The sequence below is a fragment of the Caloenas nicobarica genome, chromosome 3 (assembly GCF_036013445.1).
Source record: "Caloenas nicobarica isolate bCalNic1 chromosome 3, bCalNic1.hap1, whole genome shotgun sequence".
NCBI lineage: Eukaryota > Metazoa > Chordata > Aves > Columbiformes > Columbidae > Caloenas > Caloenas nicobarica.
The window spans coordinates 65100056-65114778 of NC_088247.1; the positions used below are offsets into that span (position 1 = coordinate 65100056).

At 42.6% G+C, this 14723-nt stretch overlaps 1 protein-coding gene across 5 annotated transcripts in view; it reads right to left on the reverse strand.

Moving 5' to 3' along the window:
- The window catches only part of ARID1B (AT-rich interaction domain 1B), a 330284-nt gene that overhangs the window by 46410 nt on the left and 269151 nt on the right, over positions 1-14723 (reverse strand). The window lies entirely within an intron of this gene.

Below are 14723 nucleotides of genomic sequence, written 5' to 3' on the forward strand. Positions count from 1 at the left end.
AGCTTTTCTTATGTAAATACTGCATCTTACACACCCTCCCCCCTTTTTTTAGCTGAAAATTGCTGTATTTCAACAAATGCAGCTAACTGAAAAGTTCTTTTTATGCTGGACAACTGAGATCCTTTCCATTACTGGGTAAAGCTCCTAGTGAAGATGGAGGAAGTGTGCAAGTGCATTTTTACACTTTAAAAAAGAATTAATAGATTTTAAAAGGTTCTTTTATGGATTATGGCTGGGATTCTGGAATAGACAGAAGTCCCTACAGGTACCTATTTCTCCAATGCCCTTATTTTGCTTCAAAAATACACAGGAGATACGCACCTTGCAAGTAAGCTGAAATTGGTCCTCACCTGCTAATATTTCAATACTATTACTTCCTATAGCATGTATATCTTCTAAGCTGTGGTGCTGTTCATTGTCTCAAATCGAGCTACAACCTGTTTCATGTTACCCACTGTGGACATCAGTCTCAATTGTAGTTCATCAGAGCGTACTCCCGTACGACGGCTTTAAATCAAAAAGCAGGGAATTATTTCCAGTTTAGACGGGGAGCAGAAATGAAATAAAAGGAATATACTAGCTCTGGCCAGGACAGCAAGAAAACAACCAAAGCCTAAAAAAACGCTACTGCACCCAGAAAGACCTGAACGGCAGAGCCTAATTCCAAAATTTAATCTGGCAAGGCAATACCTTTCCCTTTCATCATCCCCTGTAATGCTGCACTGGGAACAGACACAGCTCTCCATCTCTGGAAAGAGCCCAGCAAGTGAAAAGACTCAGCAGACTGGCAGAACTTGGTCCTTCCCCAGTCCCCTACCAAAGCACTGACCGCAGCACACCCAAGATAATTCAGTAACACCGAGGAGGCGACATCCTGTAAGAGTAAATGTTATTTTATGCTGAGATTGGGTGCAGTTCGCAGTACAGAGCTCCTCCACATTTTCTTCTGCTCTAGGATGGCTTGGAATGGAAAGTTTCTTTAGGGAGAAATAACCAGGTATTACTTCAGCCTTTAATTCTCACTCCATGGTGTGTCTCCTTTGAGTAAAGACAGCCGACTGTGACAAATTGTGCTGCATCAGTGCTATAATATGAAGTGGAGTCCATTAAGAACTGAGCTGAGATCACCAAACTCATTTTGATTAACCTCCAGGTCACTAAACACTTATAAATATGTTACACAGCAGCTGCTAAACATATTTATATATGCTTAAGGTCACAGCATCATCTGTTGGTTGTTGGAGTTAAGTCAAAAATCTTATGTTTCCTTCTGTGCTGCTTTCAGTAAAAGCATATCCAACACACTATTTAAGAAGTAGTTATCTCAAAGAGTACTATCAGACTCTCTCCTTCATCCCCCAATTCTCTCCTCAGTTTTTCTGGGAGGCTAAATAAAAATCAAGTCTTTTAAAAACAGTCTGCTGTACACGTAGTGACATCTAATGGCAAAAATTCTACTGACCGGCTATGAATTCTGTAGCAGAACCAACCCAGTTAAGTGAGCCATTTTACAATATTTACCACATAAACACCAACGGTTAGGTTGCTTAGGCATGACGCAAATTATAATTAGGAATAATAGGAAGAAATTAAGAGAAGAAACACTTATGTTGAGTATAATGAAAAAATGTCTTCATGGTGAGATGCAGTTACCCTTCAAGAGAGTGAAGGAAATCCCAGTACTTGACACTTCTGCACACAGACAACACATTAGAAAATGTAGTGGTCAGAGAAATCCTGCATTATAAATGAAATAGGTGACCCGTAAGGTATTTTCCAGCTCTAACTCCTGCCATACCATGATCCCAGATCACATATTTTTCCCCGTTAAGAAGAAAAAGCAGCTGGGCTAATACTAATGTAGGATTAGGCTGTCAATTTAAGCACCATACTTCAAGTCTACACATTTCTTTTATCTGCTGTACTGCTACAAGCAGATCTCCAAGTATTCGGCAGCAAATAGAAGAGATTAAAAATGGGAAAGGGAGGAATCTGCTTGCTTTTTGTGGTTTATTTATTTTATTGACAATTCGGTAATTCGCAGCGCTTGCATAATGCCAGAGCCAGTTGTTACGCTCGAGGAAAGGGCTGCACCCAGGGGGACCTAGACGGGCTGGAGCAATGTGCTGACAGGAACCTCATGGAAGTCAACAAGGACGAGTGCGAGTTCCCACACCTGGGAAGGATGAGACCCTGCCGTGGTGCCGGCTGGGGCTTGACTGGGGGCAGCAGCTTTGCTGAAAAGCCCCTGGGCACCTTGGCAGACAGGGAGCTGAGCCTCAGCCAGCAGAGCACCCTGGCAGCAAAGAGGGCCAGCAACATCCCGGGCTGGGTGACCAGGAACAGAGCCGGGAGATGGAGGGAACTGATAATCCCCTCCTTACTCAGCACTCATTAGCCTCCGCCTAGAGCATCGTGTTCAGTTTTGGATCGCCCAGAAAAGGAAGATGATGACAAACAGGAGTGAGTCTAGCTCAGGGCCCCTTAGATGGTCAGGGCTTGAGCGCTCACCCTGGGGGGGGCTGAAGGACGAGGGCTAGTTTGGCCGGGGGCAGAGACAGGCGGGGACGGAGAGGAACCTGACAGCAGCCCCCAGCACCTAAAAGGAGATCAGTAAGAGGATGAAGCTGGGCGCTCCACAGTGGGGCATGGCAGGAGGATGAGACACAAAAGGTAAGAGTTAAAACATGCGAAGTTCAGACTGGATGTAGGGAACCCCATTTCTCAGTGAAAACGGTCAGACACTAGATCTGGTGGCTCAGAGAGGTTGTCCAGTCTCTGTCCTTGGAGGTTTTCAAGACCCAACTGGATGAAGCCCTGACCTCTCAGCTGAGCCTGCTGAGGAGGAGGTTGGACCAGAGACCTCTTGACGCTCCTTCCAGCCTGAATGACACCATGACCCTAGACTGTCAGCCTCACTGTGCTGTTACAGTCTGGTGTGCTATCGGGTCCAAAATAAAACTGGTCAAATTCAAAACACTCCCTTTAAAGAACGTCCTGTTCTGCTCTTTTGTTGTCCTTTCTTTGCCATCTACCTGAAGCTTAATCTGCACTTAATCTCTTTCTTTCTTCTGCAGAACAAGTAGCACTAGATCTAATTGTGTCTTCTGAGCTAATGCAGAAGTCCATGTATTTAAAGAGAGGAGATTACATGTGAGATCTGGTCATCATTAAAAAGCAGAACAAAGAAATTGTAAGAAAGAAGAGCACTGACAACACAAAGGCGCACACGAGTGATCACAGCTGCTGAGCAGTGTCTCTTACACTGAGGTGTCTTCCTTTAACCGGACCTGACACCACCAGTAGATCAGCGTGTTGACTCCCACCGCTACACAGAAGTCACTCTGTAGTCCTCACATTTAATACTTGCTGGTATGTGATTTAGTACCACGACTTAGTGCTGCCATCTGATGAAGATTTTTACTGTTGTCTTTCTCAGATCTGAATAGACAACTAATTACAAAATTGAGTTCAGAGGTAGGTGTGGTTTAGCTATGAAGAATGATAAAAGTGGATTATGCTTCTCAGCAGGACCAGAAATGAAGGAATAACTTTTCATATGGAAACATGTTAAAGCTCAGGTTTTTGCTGTGTGCAGAGGGATCAAGTTCTACAACATTCTGTGGATTTTCTGGCATGCAACTGACATCTCTGTGCTCTCCTCTACATCTAAACCTGTAACATTGGAGCAAAGCCCTTCACAGAGCCAGAAAAAATGATCCAGCGTCTGTAACGAGCCCTGTGGCAGCCTGGGCACGGGGAGAAGTCAAGCACAGAAATGTGCAGGGAACAGAAGACAGGTTCAGAGGTGAAGAGTCTAGAAGGGCTGGAGAAGAGGAGAGTTTGGGGCAGAAAAGATGGAAATGGAGGGGTTCACAGGGGAGTCTCGGAAGCAGGGTGCTACCAGCAACGTGCTTTCCTGCAGCTCCTCTGCTTGCGCACACTGCGGTGAGGCAGGGCCAGGCTCCGAGGTGGCCACCCCGGCCAGCAGCTGGGCGAGCTCCAGTCCAGCCGCGTGGCACGGTGGGGCCCTGCTGAAGGAGCAGAGCTGCAAGGACAGGAGCTGGAATGGGGCACATGGCCCAGGCAGGGAAGAGCTGCCACTGAGTCCCACCTCACACATCCTGGTGGCCACAACCTCGCAACGGTTATTCATTTTAGGCACCTCTACACTGTGATTTCTGAGACATCCCACAGCACTCACTAAGATAGGGATTTCTTCCAGTTATCTTGCCATAGGCACCGGACCTGAAAAATTATCCTGTTACTGTGACCCGGTCACCTGAGCAATTGGCTGGTAGGAAAAAAAAAAAAAAAGGCCCACAAGCTCATGGAAGTTTGCCATTTCTGCTCCAGATCTTTAACCTACATCAGTTTTGCAGCGAATGCACTGTAGCACCTCAGGGGAGTAATTTGTGTAAACATTTTAAAAGGAACATTTTTTTTTTTTAATGCTGACACACTGCTAAGGTGGCTACTTGATTACAAACTGTGAAAATGACTGCGTTGGGCTGCACTCACAAATCACCGTGTACTGACCAAATTGCCCTGTGCTTATCTGTGCCAGGTCTGCAGCATGACAATATTTCCTCTCTCTTTTAAATGTCAAAGCATGATTTGGGGGGTTGTTATTTAAACACACTGACCTGCACAATAATCAGAAGTACTTTATTTACATCTGTCTTGAGCTGGGACTAGCCTTAAGCGCTTATAATCTGTCATACTTTGACACCAAATGGGTTATTATAATGAGAGTAATTCAGGAGTGAGACCTGTGAATGCTTTCTCCCTGGAAAATTTACACATAAACATGTGCATGCAGATACATATGCTCTTTTGTTATGGATATTCCTTCCTGCTACATTATGGGCTTCCTTGGAGAAGTGAAACCATTTCTGTCACCAGGTGATACGGGAGAACTGGAAGGGGGAGAAGAGAGCACGGGAAAATAAACCCCAACATTGCTTACTGTGCTCTGACTGGAAGTTCATTGGTGTGTCGGTGTCACTAGCAAAGGCCAAGACACACAAAATCTGAATATTGGCTTGAGCAGCTATAAAAAGGCATTAAAGGCACTTCCCATGTAAATAAACCAAACAAATTTAACATCGCTATGTCTGAAAGCTAAGTATCCCTGTCTTATTAGCTGCTACTATAAGTGTACTAACCTGGATTTACATGTTGTCTTCTGCTCAGTGGGGAAGTTTGCCACTTGCAATAACAAAGTTTTAAATAAGCAACCACAAAAGCTGGAGATGTGGCAGGTGTTACGTCTGCCATGACATTTTTTCCATTTTTCAGGTTAGAAGGAAAAAGAAGATTTCATACTTTTGTGTGTGTGCATGCATGAAAAGGGGTGGCCAAAGCTCTGAAATGCACTGACACTGACAAAACACTAGGAAACATAAACAAAAAGGCATCCAGATTTGTACAGGGGTGCATGTGTCTGCTGACAGCAGGCACACAGAACCAACACCAAACTGTTCTTCCCAATGACCAGGTCTAAATAGCAATGCTAAAATGAGGAATAATTTTCTAGCATCATAATTATGTGATGGTGCACATCAGTTTGTAATCTGCTGCAGTCTGACCAAGCACACGGCCTGTTTTCTTCATCTGGCTGATCTAAAGATCATTGTGTAAGATACTTTTTGGAAGAATAACAGAAATAGCCTTTCTAAATATTCTTTTTCTGATTATGCAAATACTGGTGCCTTTAGCATCATCACCATTACTTAGATTTCACTAAGAAACAATCAAGGAGGGAGAAGAAACTTAAAAATTAGTTGTTCCTACCAGGCTGATTCAATGCTCAGTCCCTCAGAAAAGCAGCCACAAAAGCTTTGTTTGTTGACATGCTATTGTCATCACATTATCTATTTTCCAATGAAAATATCTGCCCGATGGGCTACATACTTGGTAGTCATTTAAAGCCCAATAAAATGCAGGAGTGTCACACCACATCAAACACTGGAAGAGCAACATAAGAGGCACATGTAATTCATGAGTATTAACGCTAATAAGAGAAGTACACAACATTCATACTGCTGAATGCATGCTGAGATCAGAATAAATCTCCCTATCCCATTTTACAGAGAGCAAAAACTGAGGAAGAGATCCAAGATTAATAATGGTCTAAAATATGGCCAGCAGAATAAAAAAAGTAGTTGAATACAGTGAGGAAAGCATAGCACAAGCCTGCAGAAAAATATGTCCTTAACTTCATTTGATTCTAATGATATAAGGGTGTGTGACTGAAAAATGCTAAAGATATTTAGTGAAATACTGTACTTTCTTTTTTTTGTTTGTGCTGTTTTCGGTTTGGTTTTTCTTTTTTTTTTTTTAAGGTTGCAGCTATTTAAGTTTGCTTTTATAATGCTCCTTTTGTGTTAATTAAAGTTTTTTTGGTCTGAACTTCATGGTGACCGCAGTTTTCAAACCCACAGGGATTCCTTGAAATGCCTTTATTGCGCAGCGTTCTTGCAAGCACAGCAAGACCTCCGTATTTGAATTTAGTTGTATAAGAATAAACCAAGCCCTTTGTACTCAGTGCAACCTGTACTGGATAAATACACTACAATGCTGTGTGACAGAAAACACAGGACTACTGAGAAGCCGGCCAAGTTAAATGGCTGGTAATCCCATCGAAGCTCCACTCTCAGTGACCCCTGCCCACCTTCCTGACAACGAGGATTTAAGCAGCAGCTCTAAGGGCAGCTGCGTGCGCACTGTCCCACCGCACATAACAGCAGAGCACTAAAAGGAGACCGAGTTCTTACAGCCCAAGCGGTGTGTGATGGGTAAGAGGGCTGCTGCGATCTGGCCAGCAAGCAGGAGCGTGATGCTGTCAATCTAAACCAGAATGCCAAGAAGGGCGATTTAGCCCGGCGTGACTCGGTATCAAAATGGGAATGACTCATATGACTCTCTCACTATGCACCTTCTATTTTTGTGCATGGTTATAAATAGCTGAATTAAGAAGTCGGAAGGCCCTATGAACTCTCTCCCAGAGTGATTACTTGAAAGCGGGTAAGAGTCTGTTCCCAGCACACAAACAGCCAAGAGGTCACAGAAGTGTGGAGCTAAAAAGCTACAGAAAGGTAAGGACACACCGTGTGTGTCACTGATTCCATTTCCTCCAGTGTGGCTGTGCCTGGGGGGACGCTTGACACCTCAGCTCCCTCCTCTCCCACAGGGGGACAGGGACCTCCTGCCACCTCTCACCACATTCTTACGATGTTCAGTCACATCCTCACACCATTTTTGAGCACCACTGCAGCTCCACGGAGCTCCCCATGCTGGCAACCAACTGAAAACCTAATAAAATCCTGATCGTTTGTTTCATGGCAGCTCTTCCATGTGTCTTTTCACAGTGAAACGTCTCCCGGCTGACAGCAGGCCCAACGCGACTGTGCAAGTCCAGCAGCAGGGCGAGGAAGTTCTCCAAAGGGACTTCCCAACAGATAAATTTTCACTTGCCTAACTTCGCCCTGGAGCTGTTATATGTTTATCAATATTATTACCACCACTATTACCATCAGTCGTGGCACTTTAGCACTCCAGACAGCTTCACAAGAGCAACATGGTGCATATGTTAGTACGGTTTCAGCGGGCTCTTTTCTTCACCTTTGTCTCAGAAGATGTCTGAAACCTACTGTGAAAACTGCAGCAGGTATTCAATGTGTTAGTGAAACTGCTGGCCATCGTTAAAAAGATCTTATTGCTGCTATGTTACCATTTAATACGATTCTTACAAGGTCACTTATATGTCCAGTTAGAACCGATGTTCCCATCTGAACTCCATCAATAAAGTAAAGGGCTCTTCCCACTCATATTTCCCTGCATAGCATTGCTAAAAAAAAAAATTGTTTAATTTTCTCTCAACCGTCACCACTGTAAAACAACCTAAAACCTTTAAACTGCTCTAAACTCTGAAACCCTCCTACCATTTTTTATGTCTCTCCCTTTCTGTCACAAAAATCTTAGGCTGTTCAATCACAGTCTTGTACTTGCACAATGTATGTGCCAAATCACACACGACAGTCGTGGAATTAGCTTTCTTCATGAGTCCCATTAAACAGATGGCTATTCTTCTGGGTTTTGGTCTTTTTTTTTCTCCCCCTGACTAGTGCTGTGATTTAAACTAGTTGATCTTCTGGCTGATAGGCAGAAAGACAAACAGTGTGAAAATACAGCTCCCTCATCTGAAACATTTCTCAGCACCCAAGAAAGAGTACTGAATCTAAAGTCCTCCCTTATTTTTTTACTTTTATACAATAATAATTGAAGAAGGACTGCATTCTTAATGCCCTAAAGATCATATTTTGAAGTACAGAATTTCTACATAACGTCCAACTCTGAGGCAGAAGGTTAATAAACTACACAGAGTCCTAAACTGCAATTTTGTTGCAAAATAATTAGCAGGGCAACAGCTCTCCTAAATAACCAAATCGATCCAAAACTAATCCTGACACAATAATACTCAAATTAGAAGTATCTCTAAGACGACTTAAAATTCTCATTCGTGACTCTGAAAACCACCCTTCCTCCCAACATACTCCTGTTTTCACAATTTAAGAAGGGTTACTCTCTGAAGGAGGGAAGGACTAGGACTCTTGAGATCTGTGGTTAATCTCTCATGGCACGAACAGCATACAGCAGTCTACTTGATTGATGAGTAACCAAAAAAGAAAAAAAAGTCTTCCCAAATCACTGGTTGCCTGCATGAGCTCTGCAGCACTGTGACACCCAGGGCTCCAAAATGATGGATTTACCTTTTAGCAAAACAAAAATCTAGATAAAAATATATTTCTCTCAGTCTCCCACAAAAATTGTCTTTGGTTAGCTCAGCACGTGAAGTTTCTTCCAATCCTTACAAGATTTTATCAGCAATTTTCAGCTGATCTACAAAACGCATCTCCATTAAAAAAAAAAAAAATCACAAAAGTGTTATTTCCAGCTCTCCCTTTACTATAATAAATGCCTATAAGCTAAGCTGTACTTCATCCCTCCTAATACATTGTAGAAAAAAGCCATATATGGTTGTGCTTTGAAAAGCAAAACATGAGGAAAGGAAGTTTCCTTTCAAAAAAAGGAAGAAAGAATAAAAAAGTCAGCTTGATATAAATGACTATTTCTCATGAAGGGGGAAGAAAAATATTAAGATGTCAATAGTGCTTGATAGCCCTCTTAGAAATTACAGTCATAGTAAGCAGTAATATTTGGACTTTAATCCCTCAAATCGCACAGAAACTTGGCGTAAAGAGAAAAAATCTTCCAGCCGTTACTGAAACGCCGCCAGCCCCAGGTGGAGCAAGCACAGCAGATAGCTGGAGCTCACAGAAACACTGCGTGGTCACTTAGGCCAAGAAGCAAACCCACTTCATCCAGCTGAAATGACACGCAGAGTTTTTTTAATTTGGGAAGTCAAATGTAGTTTCATGGACTGCAGTGACCTGCCTGGGTATTCAAGGAGCACTAACAGAAAGCCACTTGGGGCTCATTCCAGGGTGATCCATCAGGATCCCTAAAGGAAACCCAAAGTGTAGGAGAGCTCAGGGGGGCGGGACAGAGGGAAATGACCAGAGACCTTGAGACTGGAGAACTGTGAATGGCCTGATTTTAAACAGGAGTAACTGCCACCCCTGTGACTGCATGCGAAATAAAAGACCCGGCAAAAAGAGCTTTTCTGCGAGGGGCTTATTTCAAAGGCCCGGCACTGGCTCCAATTATGGCTACCAGTCCTATGGCAGCCTAGTTTACTTTGGGGATTTCGCAGCTGGCAGCCTTTCATCTAGAAGTAGCCTGGTTTGAATAAGCAAAGAAACTTGAATGAGTACTTAACCTTCCTGCACTCCACCGCACTTCCCAGCAGAGAAGAACAGCACCTCCAAGCTTAAGGGGAAAAGGGAAAACAATGGAAAATATACACTCTCTCCAGGGATTACAGAGGATAAGTTTTACTGTAGCACTTCAAGTCTTCCTGCAGCTTTTAAAATCACAATTAGAATTTTAAACCCAAGTTTCAAGATCAAAAGGGCCAGACAGGAAAATACGGCGTAGAAATTGACAGGCTCTAGCATGTAAAACACCTATAAGAGTTCTGGGTTTTATTTATATTATTATTCTTTTTAAAAAATTTATTCCCCACTTCCGCCTCGTTCTTTTTCCTTTTGACATTTTAATGCACCGTGTCCATTACTATATTTCCTCACCAGTACCTTCTAGTCCATCAGCAGTGCTGCATTACCGTGCTGTTGGAGAAAATAATACGGAAAAAGTGCTTTGCTGGCACCAGCGACATGGAATATGAATTATACATACATAGCAGGAGAGAAATGCTGATGGAAGGTTAGTCTGTCTGTATGTGCGCAAGCGTGCGTGTGCATGTATACACACACACAGACTAAAAAGAAGACATATAGAATGCACATTTTTAACTCACACTAATTTTTTAACTGTTTCTCTGTGCAACAGAGATTCTCTAATATCAGTGCAGCTTTTATAGATCAGTTTTAGGACTGAATTAAAACTTACCTCAGTTCTTCTGACCTCACCATGATGAGGCTGTAGTATATAGCCAGCTGCTAAGCAGTTTAGAACCAGAACCACATTCTAGAGTGCCTAAAGGAATGTCACAGCAATGCAACACCGCACATTACTACAGAGACCGAACACCATTTCTCAGGTGCCACGGGGAGCAGCAGACGATCATGTAAATATCCACTTCAATTTAGCAACCCAATGACCAGGATTTTAAATGGCCAGAGGTTGCAAATGGCTAAGCTGGGTCCCAATTCCTCAGTTTAATGAACTACTGTGTCTAGATTGTCTCCTCTAAAATCAATGACACTGAATTCTAAATTCATTCAATCTATAAAAAAAAATTGCTTTAATTTACAAAATTGCAACACGCAATCCTGAGAATCATATTACGGTACAGTACACTGAAGTCAAAGATGCTGCCTTCAAAGACAGGATTACTCCTCATGTAGGCACATCAAAAATCATTTTATAGTAATTACTTCAGGTATTAATAACCACAGTTGCACCAGCAAGAGCCTCATTTTAGCATCCAGCTGGATGTGTATTTTACAGCCACCTAGTGCCGAATTACATCTTCCTAAGGCCACACTGCTAACAGTATGTAAGGTGGCTATTTTGCAACTTCGTTTTTACCTTTCTATATACTACAGTCACACCTTCAACTGCAAAGAAGACATGCTCAGAATGACACTCACTGCTAGCATGAGAGATGCTGAAAATGATGATGACAAGCATCTAGCTCCAAAAAACATTTGTTAACTTCAGGTATCAACCTAATGATTTTCAATAGCTTACTCTAAGTACTGGGTACTTAATGGAAACAAAAGCTCACAGACAGTGAACACCCAGTTCTCAGTTTCAAGTTGGGCATCTGCAAACTGAGGAACTCAAAATCGGCTGCTACTAGAAGATACTGGCTAAATTCACTGCCTTTCACGTCAACAGGGAAAACACCATCTCATTTGCTTAAAATTGTTTGTTTTTAATGAAGGTTTACTGTGTTGCAGGTCTGTACACACATCAATGCTTATCTATCACTATAAATACATGTATTGTTGTAAGAACTATAGTGTGATACATGACTTTATTTTCTGGAGCCACCTGGTCCTCAGAGGCCTCTGCTAGGTTCTAACCTCCAGCAGCAGAACTAGCCCTTGAGCCTGGGCCAACGCAAACCTAAGTTATGAAAAGTCTTTCCTTGGATTTCAGTGGATATATTAGGTCTTCAACATAGAGCCCTTACAATGGGTGTGCTGAGACCAAGACAGATACAAAAAGGAAAACACTGGTTTGTAGTTCTTTCACACTGTCTTCCTGAAAATAAGGGGAATTACTGTACAGGGTGTTAGAGAGTTATTCAGCATTGCCTGCTCTAAACTGTTATCCAGACCAAGCTTAAATATCCTGGGTAGTGTGAAACCACAGATACTGTCGGTTCAATTAAGAGGTCTTGCAAACACCTTTCTTTCCTTTAGCCTCATTTGGGAAACACTGGCCTGCATGCACAAGACACAAGATTTTAGGTTACAGGGGAGGTATCACATAGCTGTAGAAATTAATCTAAGCTTAACATAGAGTAGGCCTCAAGGTGAGGTCAAAGGCTGATTCAAATAATATAAACTCGCTATCTTCCAGAGCTACCACTTCTATTTATATGATTTTATCTTCTCTAATTAAAAGGGTAGTGGTCTGCACTGACAATGATACCTATGTACAGCTAACTGGCTGACACTCAGATCTTGATTATCCAGCCCAGGTTAACGAATATTGATTTTCTGCCCCGGTGGAAGTGGTTTTATTCTGATGCATGCCATTTAAATTCATTTTACACAGCTGCTTGGTGTAGCTTGGCAAGGCAGAGGCAAACCAGTTTTTTGTATCTAAATGCGACTCCTGTACGGGTAAAGGATAGAACCTCTGGATTAACAGCTGAAGATAAATTCCTCTCCCCTATTTATACTCGGCTACTGATTCAACAAGCTGATCTTGAAGGGGATCACAACCAACTTGTACAGAAATACTGCTGTGTAACCATGACTCTGACATGACCATTTCATTTTCTTCTTAATTCTACGTAGAGGGGTGTGTTCTACAGTAATAAAAATCCAACAGTTTTTGAAACTCACAGCTGAATCCTATAAAGTCAAGACATTCAAAGAAAAACATGGGGCATCTGCCAGTCCCAGACCGGCTGGGATAAGCAGGTGACCTAATGTGTGGTGGCCTAATGTAGGCCAAAAGAACAGCCTCTGTATTGCAAATATGAATCACATATTAAGTACATTCCTTCCATATGCAAGTATGGAGGACTTGCAGGAATAGCCAAAAGCCATTACGCTTTCTCCCCTATAGTCGACTTGGGATCAAAGAGGAAAACAGTGTATTGGCAGCCTCCTGGCATCAGAGGGGTGTGACGGGTTTCACTCGATTTGCAGTTTATAAATAGCCCTTTTGCCAGTATTTGCAATAGCAATTTGACTTCCAGAGATGCTGGATCACTGGAACAGGCAGTATGTGATGGAAAGCCTCTGAAATGGTGCAGTTTTGCCCCGGCAAAGCTAGAAACCAAAAGTGGTTTTACAAAACTGACTTGGGAGGAAGGTGTGAGATAAGAGTGGTAATCATTTAACCTAGTTTTTGATCAAACACTACATGCTATGCCCAAAGCCTAAGCTGAATCACAACCAAATACTTTCCGCTTAACACCAAGTCTTTTCTTGCTGTAAAGACCAATGAATGAGAGCTTTTCCTTTCATTACATGATTATAAAGTGTTCCTGCAGCTACTCATTTATTCCTTCATGCCTGACCTATCAGCTTATAGCCTAAACCAGACAGACAGAAGCAGACTTCTGCAAATCCTACTGGACAGGTCTGTTAAAAAAAACAATACAAGGAAGAGACTGCTGGTTCACAGATACCTGCTGGAATACGGTCTATTTTAAGGGAGTGTGGTTCTATTTTACTGAAGAAGAACATGAAGTACACTAAATTTACTGTTTTAAAAGTTTGCTGTTGCTTATCACTAGAAGCCACCTGCCTTCCAAACTCGCAAAACAAGAAAGCAACAGAAACAGGGACACGTTAGCCCCGTGTCTAGTTTTACATTGCACCGTGGAATTAGAGCAACTCTAATGTCCAGAAACACTGGTCTTGAATGATAAATACCTGTATGCATATATGTGCATCTGTGTACACATATGCATAAATAAATGCAAGATGCTTAATAAACACACGCCCCCACATACTCCTGCTCACCAGAACAGCGCGAACAGCTTCATGTAATTCTTAAATGTAATGGTACTTCTTGTAACAAAAAAAGATAATAAATACACCAGGAGCTATTTGAGTCCAGGGAAATGTGGAAATGGTTTCATCTGAAAAATTTCCCAGAAAACATTATTTCATTGCAAGTATTCAGGTATCTTAAAAATAACCACGGACCGCAAAGTGCCTTTGCCAAAATCCATGCACAAACAGCAATGCGCAGTTATGCTGCCCGAAGGGGAGACCAGAAGACAGGTGATGGCTCCACCCTCTACAGTCCTGTTTGCAGGTCCTCTCTTAGGGATGCATAAGTGACAGTTATCAACTCCAGGTAATTACAGATTGCTTTAATGACTCCTCCTGCCTTTCCCCTCCAGCTGCTCCACTGAGCCTGTCCTCCTCTTCCCTGCTGCATGCCTGCCTAGGAACAAGAACATCCCGTAGATGTGCCATCAGCACTGCTGCTCACAGCGTGGACAGCAAGCGCAAGAGTTGATGGGCAGCTTCATAAGCTCCCTTACTCTCTGGCAGAGGCAAGTTGCCAAGGACATGTTGGCCCTCTCTCTACTGGAGATTATACATACATATACAGCTAATCAGTTTTAAGTTGCAGAGAGCTTGGTTTTGACTCCTAATGTCACTGCAACCCTGTGGGTTTTCCTAAAGCCTACAGTGCCAAAAACCAAACTGGAAGTGGCTGTCATCTCCATTGTCACAGCTGCTTTTCAAGAACGTAACTTAAACGCACATTAACATGCTTTACCCTTATGTTTAAGGAAAAGTATTCTTCCCACATGCCATCTCTTCCCAGAGATAAGGGCACAGACAGAATACGTATAAATATATATGCATGCATGTATACAGTGCCATTCCTTCAGAAATGACAAGGACATTCCTACTCATTGAAACTCC